Below are 14,399 nucleotides of genomic sequence, written 5' to 3'. Positions count from 1 at the left end.
CCGCTCTTTTTTTTTTTTTAAGTACAAACCTTTCATACGTACATATAGTATAACAAAAAATTTGGGTGTATAAATGGTGAAATAAATGAAATAAGAGGCCATATTTTGAAATAATAATCTATTGTATTAAGTTAAAAACGTTATTTTTTGTTTGAATTTTCTCTATTTTTGTAGGAGCACATGATCCTCTATGTTATGTCTTTATTATTACATTTGTTTACTACATTCTTTTATACATTAAAACAACAAAAACCGAGTTTGGGGACGTAAACCAAAAAAGGGTAGAAAATTATTTTAAAAATAATGAGTTCAGGGATAGTAGGACCATAATTTAACTTAGATGTGTCTTTGAAATTTCGGTCATAGTCTGAGGATACTTGTGTGTTATCCCTGAATAGAAATTATAAAGAAGATAAAGAGACATATATGAGTTACTAACAACTTGAATATATAATTTTATTAAGACACTAAATATAATAATTATTATACATTAATTTTATTTGTAAATATCTATCTATATATAATAGGAGAAGAAAAATGCCACATGGCAGCGCCACAAATTTTCAGAATTTTAAATAATAAATAATTAAATATTATATAATTGATTTAAAAATAAATAAATTTATGAACTTTTAAAAAAATTACAACGGCAGTTACATAAGTCATCAATGAATTTTAATTATTATATACCTAATTAAATAATTTTTTTTTTAATATATATATATATATATATATATATATATTAAAGAACAATTTAAAAAATAAAACATTTAAGAACAAAAAACATAAATTAAAAACAACGATCTTCTTTTCTAAAACTTCATAATTTAAATTATTTTAAATTTATAAATCAAAATTTAATTTTTTTTTTTTTACAAACTCACAAATAACGGATGCCACTAATATAGTAAATAAATCAGGTTTTTGGACAATTAAAATTAAATATCTACAATTATATTAAATAAAATAAGTTTCAATTTTAAAAACAAAATAGAAATTAAACATGCAATTAACTGAAAGCCCTTTTTAATAATACGAAATTTTAAAATACTATTTATAAACCCACTTCCCCTTAATTTCCTCCCGTGTTCGCACTTTTCCCAATTTCAAAATATTTTTTTAAATAAATAAATTTTAAAATTTAAATAATAATATAATTGGAAGATAATATAGAGAGAAATTATTTTAAATATCTATTATAAAATTTTGAAGTAATGTTTAATCTTTATTAAATTAATATGTATATATTTAAATTTTCAATCAATATTACACATACATAAATAAAAAATAAATTTAAAAACTCAAATCTGTAAAAATAATGATGCACTTATGCAACATGAGTCTTTTATGTATTGATTGAATTGAAATCAAATGACAATCGAAGAATTACAAAAATACAATGATACATTTCACTTAAAAAATGGACAAAATCTTAAGACGAAATTGACATACTAAAACAATTCACACAAATTGAGTCTTTTATGTCTCTGTTGAATTGAATAAAAAGTATTTTTTGAAAGAAAAAAAACTTTATTAAGATGCATATAAGTTATGTCAAACATCATGGTCATAAAATAAAAATAAAAATAAAAACAAATTTTAAAAGTTAATCCAAACAAATTAGCAAAAGAGTGAAGATGCATTTCTACTTATCATGCTTTAAAAAGACATTTTTACATTAGAAAATTTAGTTTTTGGTAATTATTTTTATAATAAAAAGAAATTTTTTTGACATGATTATAATTGAGATTTTATTGAGTGTCCTCAAATATATTTTTAATAATATTTTGATCAGATTATAGTTATATTTTAATTCTTAATTATTACAACAAAAAAATATTTTCTTAAATTTGGAGGACTAATACATATGTAATAAAAAACTTTCTCATTGATTTTGCCTACCTTCTTAATGATTTTTTTTTTTTTTTGCAATAAGAATTTAATTTGATAGGATGATTTTTATTATATATCTTTATCCGTTCATTGTGTTATTTGAAACTGATTTGGAAATGAATTAATAAAAATATTGTTTATGTGTAAGAATTATATAGTACTAAAATATCATATAATTATATATATATTTTTTATAAAAAAACATCATATAATTATAGGTTTTCTTTAAAAAAAATTTTATCATATAATTGATACTTAATTTTCAGAAAAAATAAAAGATAGAATTTAAAATTTTGAATATCATGCTTATAATTTGATAATCAAGTGTTTAAAACTGTTTTATGCTTAACATTATCATAATCATAAAACTTTTCTTAGCTACAATTTATTTTTGTCTAATGTTTAATCTTATTATATTTTTATTTTTCTAACAAGATGATATATATTGTGTGAGAGTATTTATGATTTTGAATAATTTAATAAATAAAATAATACTAAAATTCATTATTGTCAAATTTAGATAACTAAACTTAAATATTGATTTGTTTTCACAAGTATTCTATTATAACATATCAATGTATTAGATGTTAACATTCTCTCATATAAATTTTATTATATTATTTTATAATAGTTAACTTTGAAATTATCAATAAATTACCGTGCAACGCGCGAGCATGTATACTAATAAATAAATAAACTACAAAATAAGGAGAAAAAATTGATTTGACTGCATAAGAGATGTATCACATTACTATTTCAAATATCACAATTAAATAAAATAGGGAAAATAGTCTGAAATATACCCGAACTTTGGCTGAAATTGTTGTTACGATACCAAACTTTGGGAAGGACCTTTTACCCCCTGCACTATTTAATAGTGTATTTTAAAGGTATATATGTGCCCACATGGACATCATAAATATTGCATAATTATAAATAGTACGTGGACACATATATACCTTTAAAATACACTATTAAATAGTGCAGGGGTAAAAGGTCCTCCATAAAATTTGGTATCGTAACAACAATTTCGGCCAAAATTGAAATATTTTTCAGACCCTTTTCCCAATAAAATATAGACATAGATTTTCATTGTTATATCTATTGCTAAGAAATATAATAAAATAACCTACATATTACATTCATAAGTTAATAAAAAGAAAAAGAAAAAAAAATTATAAATACGTTTCCATAAAAAAGAGAATAGCATTATAAATAGATTTTTACATATGCAAAAAAAAAAGTAATGATATCATAGCGCGCGTAAATTATTCAATCTTTAATATCTTTGTGAAAAAAATAATAGTAAAACTCCTCATTGTAATTTCTTACCGTTGAAATAAGATAATTGTATTAATAATGCTTCATAATTAAAATAGGATCGTGGAGGACTAACATTGTCGATATGTGTAGCTAAGTTTATTATTACAAGTCAAAATAGAAAAAATCTCTAGTAAAAACAATTCTATGCTGCAAAAAAATTCTTTCTTGACCTTCCTTTACAAATAGATACCACCATATTTTACTCTCTTAGTCACTTAATTTATTTGTAATATAATTATGAATAAATAAAATATATTATTTGATTATAATAACATAAAACACAAGAAAAATAGACAATTACTATGTATAATATTCATCATATTTTTATTTCAATAATACCATAAAAGAAAATTAATTATATCAAAAAGAGAAGAAATTTATACTATATAACACATTTGTTGAAAAAAATTCAATTGTACTAACAATAATAAAATCATTATCTCTTGAAATTTAATAAATATGGTAATCAAACTTAAATTAGTAGTATTAGTCGTAGATTGACTTTATCACCAGCCAAACACACTATACTATTAAATTAGTATTTTAATATAGATTGTCGGCTAATTAGTACATAAAACTTTAGAGGAAATTTGAGAATAAAATGTTTTTTGGCTTCAGATACTTATTCCTTAGGTTACATGTTATAAAATTCACAAGTCAAAGTGATGGAGATGAAGAGAAAAGAATAACCTTGAATTAGAGACTTAGATGATATTAAAAATGAATTTATATTGATAAAATTGAGGGAAATTACTAAATTAATAACTGTATAATCTTTTATAAATAAATCAAACCCACTATAACATAATAAATAATTTGTAATAATACTTTTGGTTGCTTTTAATTTGCAGGTATGAGACAAGTACACGTTAGTTCTCTGTTGCCGTCTTACTCTTTGTTTCTTGCTTACATATTATGCAGTTAATATGTCAAAAGGTCACTCAACTTGGAGAATTTATCTAACAAAAGCATTAAACTTTATTTTGTATCAATAAAATCACTCAACTTGGACATTTGTATCAACAAAATCACTCACCTAAAATTATTATTAAATAATTGAATTTGACAAGATAAAAATTATATCATGCTCATTATTAAAATAATACGTAAATAAATAGCTCACTTTGCGTATTTTTTAATGTCAATATCTCTTATTATTCAAATAAATTTAATATAACAAAATGTTATTTGTAGTTTTGATGATTTGACAAACAGGGACCTTGTAAAGGGACCCCCTCCTTCGCACTCTTATCCGTACAGTTGACAGCTGGAAAAGTACAAAAGTTGACAAGGTTGGTGCACGATCTCCAAGTGTGGCAAAAACCTCGGCCAATGGTATGACCTTGAAGGTACATCCTTCAACATACATTCTTAGTTTTTGCATTATAATTTTTGAAGAGCAAAGAGGAAAAACCACTCCTCTCAAGAAGTACTTACCAAAGAGCAATAGGGACCAGGTCAAGCAGCTTGTGTCTTAGTTGTCTTAGGTTTTTACTTCAGTGCTTATCGTTGTAAATCTAATCCTGAACTATAAAGGAATTAGATCTTTTGTTCGTCTTGTAAAAAATCTAAATCAATTGAGTTTAACTGGTTTAGTGGGCAACATTGTTTGCTGCTTACTCAAATCCTAAGTCATCTAGTGTTAGGTGGGTTAGTGGGCAAACCGTGGGTTGCTTAGTGAATTCTAAGTTATTCTGTGTCGGGTAGCTTAGTAGGCAATAAAGATATTGTTTAGTTGCTCTATTTGTAGTGGGAATACTACATTTAGGGGAAAAGGATTTAGAGGTAAATTCCTAGGTTGCAAGCTGTTGTAATCTAAATCATTGCTCTATTTGGAAGAAATGGAGTTTGGTTTGAAAAGCCTGTGAGGACAGGTTGCGGTTTTCACCGCCTTAGAGGAAGGGGGTTTCCACGTTAAGTGTTTGTGTTGTCTTTGTTGTTTGTGCCTTACTTACTGTTGTGGTTTGCATTATTGTTCCTACCGTGTCAAGGAACCTGGTCTATTGACATTTAGTGGACGCCTATATTCTAACAATTGGTATCAGAGCAGGGCTCTCTCTATATTGGTTAACACCAAGAGAGGATCATGTGTAGAATGAATGCTCCACTTAGCCTAGAGGAAGGACAATCATCTACAAGACCACCTCGTTTCAACGGATAGTTCTATAGTTGGTGGAAGACGAGGATGCACGACTTTCTGATGGCAGAAGATAGTGAGTTGTGGGACATTGTACTAGATGGTCCCTTTATACCTACAATAGAGGTTAAGGAAGGTGAGATTACACAAGTTGTTCCAAAGACCAGTCAACAGTATAATGAAGTTGATCGAAAGATGATCGAAAAACGCTATAAGACCAAGAAGCTACTGGTGTGTGGGATCGGGGCTAAGGAATATAATCGTATCTCTGCATGTGAGTCCAAGGAGATTCGGAACTCTCTCCGGATGGCTCATGAAGGGACTGAGCAAGTCAAAGAATCAAAGGTAGACTTGCTAACTACACAATATGAAAACTTCACTATGAAAGAAGGAGAGACCATTCATGAAATGAGCACTAGATTTGCTTCGATCACGAATGAGTTACGGTTATTGGGAGAATCTGTTCACTCAAGCAAACAAGTGAGGAAGATCCTTCGAGTTTTTCCAAAATCCTGGTCGAGCAAGGTTACTGCTATCACTGAGGCCAAGGACCTGAAAATGCTTACAATGGATGCTCTTATTGGAAGTCTTCAAACTTATGAAATGAATAGAAATCAAGAGGCATCAAAGAAGGAAGTGAAGAAGGATAAACCTTTATCCCTCAAGGCAGCATCAGGTAACATATCTGATGAAGAAGAAGATATGGCCTACATCACTAGGAGATTCCAAAAAATTGTGAGAAAACATGGGGGCTTTCGAAAAGGTGGAATCTCAGGCAGGGCTACAACTGCTAATAATCTGTATCACAAGTGTGGCAAGCATGACCACTTTATCAGAGATTGTCCTATGACTAAGACTGAAAATACAAGACCTGGAGGAGATAAGGACATGAGAAGGGACCTGATCCCTGACAAAAGGGAAGGAGAGCGACTGTTGATTACGTTGTTAAGAAGGCCCTTGCCGTCTGGGGAGATTCCTTTAGTGAGTTAGATTAGTCAGAGCACCCTGAAGACGTATCAATGCTAGCTATCAAGGATGATGAAAATGTGTTCAACACCATGTTTGCTCTCATGGCAAATTCTGATGACGAAGATGCTGAGGAAGAGGTAACACTTTCTGACATTAAACAAGATCTGCACACTTATTCTGTTACGAAATTGAGAAATCTAGCTGATGTATGGATTGACTCAATTACTAAGTGAACAACTGAAAAGGACTTCATGAATAATAGCCTAGATATATTTCTTGAAGAAAAGGTTGGTTAGTTGAACATATATCTGTTGTGGAGGAACAACTGGTAGTTCTAGAAACTGAGAATCTAGAACTCAAAGAAAAGATGAAAAAAGTGGATGAAAAATATGGCAAAGGAAAGGGAGAAGCTAGCAACCTGCAACTAGAGCTAGAAACAAGTCTGAGCCATACTGAGACTAAACTTGCACTGGATTTGGAGAGAAACAATCATCTGGAGAGGGACCCGGTCTGACTTAAAGAAGAGCTTGAAAAATTCTTGAGATGGGCAAGCTCCTCTAAACTACTCTCTAGTATCACAAGCCAAGGTCAACACAGTGGGAAAGGGCTAGGCAGTTCAAACATCTATCCTCCCTATAATCCTCAAAACAAATATGTATCTGTTTCTGACAATCTGTTGTGTCTTCATTGCGGTCGCAATGACCATTTGAAGAAGGATTGTCTAGCTCTTAAAAGGTCACAAGAAAATATTGTCTTACTCCACACAGAAAAGTATACAAAACAAGGGACCTACTCCCATTCCAAAAGTGTCTAAAATGAGAAAGATTGTTTTGCCTCATTGGACAAAAAGTTCACTTATTACACCTCTATTTGCTTACTGGGGACTCAGACTCAAATGGGTTCCCAAGTCTAACAAGTGATCTTTATTGCAGGAGAGTGGATGAAGTGGCAGTCATTGCTGGTTCATGGACAGTGAATGTTCAATGCACATGACCGGGAGGACTGATAACTTCCTGTCACTCAAGACACTTCAAGGTGGAGGTGTCTCATTTGGAAATGGAAATAAAAGATATATTCTTGGGGTTGGAAGAGTAGGAAAGTCGCTGAAGCACTCTATTGAAAATGTGTACTATGTAAGTGGACTGAAATATAGTCTTCTCAGTGTATCCCAAATATGTGACAAGGGAAATGAAGTAAAGATTTTATCAGAGAAGTGCATAGTTACTAATTTGGTAACAAGGGAAGTAATTCTAACAGTAAGAAGGCAAAAGAACATGTACATTGTTGACCTGGATACTGCTCAGGGAGATGACCTTACTTGTCTCAGTGCTCAAAGTGAGAATGCCAATCTATGTTATAGAAGGCTCAGACATGTGAGCTCCTCTCTACTGAACAAACTTTCTTCCAGGGACCTAGTTTGTGGGTTACCAAAGTTAAAATTCAGTGACAACAAGGTGTGCGATGCATGTGTCAAAGGCAAACAAACCAGATCCACTTTCAAGTCAAAGAAGCATGTAAGTTCTTTATGTTCTCTTGAACTTATTCACATGGATCTATACGGACCTATGAGGATTCAGAGCAGGGGTGGAAAAAAGTACATTTTGGTGATTGTCGATGACTATTCAAGGTTCACTTGGACGATGTTCCTAAGGTCCAAGGAGGAAACATACGATGTACTAATAACTTTCATCAAAATGATTCAAGCAAAGTAAAACTGCAAGATTGCAGGGATCAGGTCCGATCATGGAACTGAATTTGAAAATGCAAAGCTTGACAATTTCTTTGCTGAAAATGGAATTCATAATGACTTCTCAACTCTTGGAACACCTTAACAAAATGGTGTCATGGAAAGGAAGAACAGAACTCTGGTTGACATAGCCAGAACTTTGCTCATTGACTCAAATCTTCCAAAATCTTTCTGGGCTGAAGCAGACACTACCTGCTATGTAACCAACCGTTGCTTGATCAGGTCCTTACTGAACAAGACACCATATGAGCTGTTGTATAACAGAAAGCCAAAATTGAACTATCTAAGGGCTGTTGGTTGTAAGTGTTTTGTACTTAACAATGACAAGGATGTTCTAGGAAAATTCAATCCTAGAAGCGACGAATGACTATTTGTAGGATACTCGTCCTCTAGCAAGGCCTATAGAGTGTACAATAAAAGAACCTTTTGCATTGAGGAAAGCATTCATGTGATCTTTGATGAAGCTGGTGCCTTGTCAAACTTAAATGAACTGGAAGAACTCCTTCAGATTCAGAGAGATGAAGTGAATAAATCTTTGACTGAAAATGCTCAAGATCCAGGAGATGCTGACTAGAAGTCATCAGAAGAAGTAAAAGAAGATGATGAGCCTGGAGAGGGACCTGGTACATCTGCGAATGCAGACTTAAATGTTGCCTCCCAACCTGAATAAAATGTTCCTGAGGATGAAGAAGAAGAACAAACAGATCAGCCTCAACCACCTAATGCTGAGTCCAGGTGGAAACACCAGTCATCTCATCCTCTTGACAATCTTGTTTCTCCTTTGTATTATGGATTGCAGACCAGATCCAAAGTAAGAAACTTGGTTGCATTTTCAGCCTTCATATCCAATATTGAGCCAAAGAACATCAAAGAGGCATTGACAGATACTGACTGGGTAAATTCTATGCAAGAGGAACTCCATTAGTTTGAGCGGAGCAGAGTATGACACCTGGTCCCTAGACCTGCTAATAGAACTATTATTGGGACTAGGTAGGTGTTTAGAAACAATCTTGATGAAAATGGTACTATCACAAGGAACAAATCGAGGTTGGTGGTTCAAGGCTATAATCAAAAAGTACATTGAATATGATGAAACAATTGCTCCGGTTGCCAAAATGGAGGCCATCAGAATTATCATTGCCTTTGTAGCCTATATGGAATTCAAGCTGTTCCAGATGGACGTCAAAAGTGCTTTCCTAAATGGTGATCTGAAGTAGGAAGTGTATGTAAAACAACCACCTGGGTTCAAAGATATTGATCTCCCAAATCATGTGTTCAAGCTAGACAAGGCTATCTATGGACTGAAACATGCTTCTAGGGCCTGGTCTGAAAGACTGTCCAGTTTTTTGTTAAAAAATGATTTCAAGAGGGACAAGATTAACAATACTTTGTTACTAAAGACTAAAGGGAGAAAGTTGATTATCATTCAAGTGCATGTGGATGACATCATTTTTGGAGCCACATCTGAGGTCCTATGTGAAAAATTTGCTATTCTAATGGGAAATGAATTCGAAATGAGCATGATGGGAGAGTTGAAATTTTTCTTGTGTCTGCAGATATAGAAAACTCCAAAGGGGACTTCAATCTGTCAAGAAAAATATATCAAAGAATTGTTGAAAAAATTCCAAATGACTGATTCAAAGCCCCTTGATATCCCCATGGGGAACAACTCAAAATTGGGAGCTGATGATTCTGGTGGCTTGGTAAATCAGACTATGTACAGAGGAATTATTGATTCATTGTTGTATCTAATAACAAGTAGACCTGACATAGTTTTTAGCGTAGGGATGTGTGAAAGATTTCAAGCTTGTCCATAAGAGTCACACTTGAAGGCTGCCAAAAGGATTCTGAGGTATCTGAAAGGAACATGGGACATGGTCCTCTTCTATCCAGCTAGAGATTCTTTTGAATTAATGGGGTTCGCAGATTCAGACTTTGCAGGCAATCAGGTTGACATGAAAAGCACATCCGGAATAACCCATTTTCTAGGCTCCTCACTCATCTCATGGGGAACCAAGAAACATAATTATGTGGCCCTCTCCACTGCCGAGGCAGAATATGTGGCCGCTGCCTCTTGTTGTGCTTAATTACTTTGGATAAAACAATAGATGAAGGATTTTGGAATTCTCACTCACACTATCCATCTCATGTGTGATAACACTAGTGCTGTCAGTATGGGGAAAAATCTTATTCAACACAAGAGAACCAAGCATATTGATGTGAGACATCACTTCTAAAGGGACAATGTTGAAAAGGGGACTATTTGCATGCAGTATTGCAGAACAGAGGATCAAATCACTGATATCTTCACCAAAGCCTTGGGAAAAGAATAGTTCGTGACAAATAGGCTGAAGCTGGGGATGTTGAAAATGGACTGAGCTGGCACTTCCTAGGCATCCAACCCTCAATAGCTATGATCTGCGGGGCAGGTATCATTGTTAACTGTAATATCTTGCGTGTTAGACCATTTTTGTGCCTCTTCTGTAGGTATACACTATTGGGAATTGAAGAAGTAAGGAAGACTCTCAACCAATCGAAAGAAATCTTTCTCTCTGCATTCAGATAGGGACCTGGTCCTGTCTAAAGGTTAACATTCTTTCCATTGATTTTAAAACTGTCATTAAGAACCATTGACACCTCCATGTGTCAGTCATTGGTCACTCTGATCGTTGTGTCCCATCGCTTTAAGTTCAAGTGTCGCGTCTCTTAGGGACCTGACACATCCTTTCAATTTTTTTTATATCTTCTCCTTCTACCCCTTTTCTAAATCATTTCAAATTCTCCATTTGCCTTTCTCTACCAAAACCCTAACTTCCTTTCTTTGAAGCGTTTTCTCTTACCTTTTTCTCAGCATGTCTCAATCGTCTAGTCCTCCTAAGAATGTACTAGGTTCTCCAAAAGAGATAGAGCCTATCGATTTCTACCTATCTGATGTTGTTCCCTCTCCTATGAAATCATCAACCTCCCCTCTGGTTACTGAAACAAGTTGTCCTACTCCCTTATCTTCTTTTGATCTTTAATAATCCCACAAATCCTAGCCAACCTGGTCCCCTTAAGTCTACCCTTTCTAATTACTTTTTTGAGGGTGAACTCCCTGAGCATCGACATTCTGAGTCAAACATCCTTGCTGCTAGTGAGAACATAGTTATAGATAGTCTAACACAGATGCGAGACAGTCTGAGAAATGTTGAAAGTAGTGGCTTTGGCGAAATCTCTCTTGAAAACACCGAACCAATCTTTGACAGAACACCAGAAGTTAGACTTCCTGTTGCTAGTGACTCAGACGACACTGATAAGGACAATGCTCCACTTAAATGGGCAGTGCATAGAAGAATGGTGCATGTCTCTGCAAAATGAAAGGAAAAGGCTGTGGAGGAAACCCCTAAAAGAAAACCTGTTACTAGAGCTACCAACAAGAAATTTATGGGTGATGCCATGAAGTCTAACAAAGCCACTACTGAAGAAAACAGAAAAAGGAGAAAGGTCGGTATTTTGGAGGTTTCTATACTTGGATTAGGACCAGCAGTGGTTCCAAGTGAGCACTCTGAAAATGATATTAAACCCGTAGATACCCCACTGGCTGATATACAGAGGATAAAGTAGGAACAATAAAATAGGAAAGAAAAGGGGAAATCTGGAAAATCTAGATATCCTTCTTCACAAAGGGTTGTTGCGGCAACAAGTGAGAAAACTAAGGAGCTGACTAAGAGGAAGGCAAAGGGAAAATTAAAAGAAAAGATGGAGGCAGTGCCTGTTGTTAAAAATGTATCAGATCAGGGACCTGGTACCAAGAGAAAGCGAAATGGAAAGGAGGACACCAAGCAGGATATTGTTAACAATCTGTGTGTGTAGAAGGTCCAAGGTGGAAGAGTTCTTTATCCCACTATCATCAAGAAACCTGGAATGAACTTGTTGGCAGATCTAGTGGAGATTCAATCATGGACTCACTTGTTCATGACTAAATCTTTTGTAATGCATGAAGATCAAGTAAGGGAGTTCTATTACAATATGGAGTTCAATAGGGATGGAAGTCTTCATACCTTAGTGGGAGACAAAAGGGCCCAACTAAATGAGGAGTTGCTGGGAGAGATTCTAGAGGTGCCTATAGAAGGGATCATGTCTGTGGCTGGAAAACATTGCACTCAACACTTTGAAAATGAGTGTTCTAAACTTCCAGACATGGATCGTGCAGGTATTCAGAAGAAGCTCATGAAAGGTGAATACCAATTGCTGTTTGATTTTGTGAACAATGTGGTTCTCTATCGATCTAAAAAGCATACTGTTGCCAATTCAGAAGATTTATTCCTAATGTAATCACTCTGCAAGTTTTTGACCCACTAAATCTACCTGCACTCATCTTGGAACATATGCACAAGACGGTGATAGAGCGTAAAGGCAATCATGGAATGTGATATGGATACTTTCTCACAAAGGTGTTCGATCATCTGAAAGTTTCAGTGGGACCAGGTACTGTTGGCATATTTAAGCAATTTTTTTCTCTTAGCACCATAGTCGAGTGTTAATGCATCGAGGGTCAAACAGGACATCAGAGTAAGATGTCTTAGTTGGTGGTTGAACGAGATCAACTCAAGCGTGAATTGGAGGAACTAATCGCACTTGTGGGGAAGAAGGATGTTGAAATGGCACTGTTGAAAGCTAAATTGGCCAAAATTCAGTCTAAGGGACCTGGTACTGAAGAGGTCAACGAGTTATATCTGAAAAATACAGCCCTTCTGACTCAAACTGCCATCTTCAAGAGAGGTTGATCAAAGTTCATGACTCTGCAAATGACTGTCTCACCTTTGTCATCAAATTTCTCACCCATCAGCCTCCCTCTTCCTAATACCCCCATCTGTATTTCTTCCATGTTTGTTTTTGTGTGGGCAGTGTCCCGGGTTCTCTTTAGCAATTTATTGTCAATGTATTGAATGCTTATTTTGTGCAATGAAAGGGACTTCTGTTTTGTTGTGACACCTTCCAGTCTAATTCTTTTTCTATGATGTGTTTCCATAGGCTATGGTCTTTCTATGCAGGGTTACTTTTAATTTTGGTTTACTGTCTCTCCTTTTTATGATGCAAAAAGGGGGAATCATGGGTGCTTAAGGGATACTTAGACAGGGGGAAGTGGAAAGAGGAAAGATGTTAAGGAAGATTGTTACATGCGAAGACATTTTGAGTTTATCATTATCAAAAAGAGGGAAAATGTTATTTGTAATTTTGATGATTTGACAAATAGGGACCTTGTAAAGGGACCTGGTCTTTCGCACTCTTATCCGTACAGTTAACAGTTGGAAAAGTATACAAGTTGACAAGGTTGGTGCACGGTCTCCAAGTGTGGCAGAAACCTCGGCCAATAGTATGGCCTTGAAGGTTGTGTCTGTTCTCATAAGAACATCCTTCAACAGACATAATCTTAGTTTTTGCATTATAATTTTTTAAGAGCAAAAAGCAAAAACCACTCCTTTCAAGAAGTACTTACCAAAGAGCAACAGGGACCAGGTCAAGTAGCTTGTGTCTTAGTTGTCTTAGGTTTTTACTTCAGTGCTTGTTGTTGTAAATCTAATCAAGAACTATAAAGGAATTAGATATTTTGTTCGTTTTGTAAAAAGTCTAAATCAATTGAGTTTAACTGGTTTAGTGGGCAACATTGTTTGCTGCTTAGTCAAATCCTAAGTCATCTAGTGTTAGGTGGGTTAGTGGGCAACCATGGGTTGCTTAGTGAATTATAAGTTATTTTGTGTCGGGTAGCTTAGTGGGCAATAGTGATATTGCTTAGTTGCTCTATTTGTAGTGGGAATACTACATTTAGGGGGAAGGGATTTAGAGGTAAATTCCTAGGTTGCAAGCTGTTGTAATCTGAATCGTTGCTTTATTTGGAAGAAATGGAGTTTGGTTTGAAAAGCCTGTGAGGACAGGTCGTGGTTTTCACCTCCCTTAGTGCAAGGGGGTTTCCACGTTAAGTTCTTGTGTTGTCTTTGTTGTTTGTGCATTTCTTACAGCTGTGGTTTGGATTATTGTTCTTACCGTGTCAAGGGACCTAGTCTATTGACATTTAGTGGACGCCTATATTCTAACACAAAATAAATTATTTTTATGCCATATTCATTATTCAAACATTCAGCTGAATGAATGTTTTGTTATCGTGGTTAATCCGTCTGCCAGCATAGAAAAAAATGTTTGATCATAGCTGGTCAATCAATGCAAGTTTGGTATCTAAGTGAACAAGGGTAGAGGAGCAGGACCCATTAGCCACCAAGTTTGTGTTGTTTCAACTTATAGAACACAAACGAAATTTACTAGTACGTTTTTTCTTCTTGGTATTATTTAATA

Source organism: Solanum verrucosum, unplaced genomic scaffold (genome assembly GCF_900185275.1).
Source record: "Solanum verrucosum unplaced genomic scaffold, falcon-dt-bn FXZP01000182.1, whole genome shotgun sequence".
In the NCBI taxonomy this organism is placed as follows: domain Eukaryota; kingdom Viridiplantae; phylum Streptophyta; class Magnoliopsida; order Solanales; family Solanaceae; genus Solanum; species Solanum verrucosum.
The sequence above is the reverse complement of the archived record's forward strand: the minus strand, read 5'-3'. Positions refer to the sequence as shown.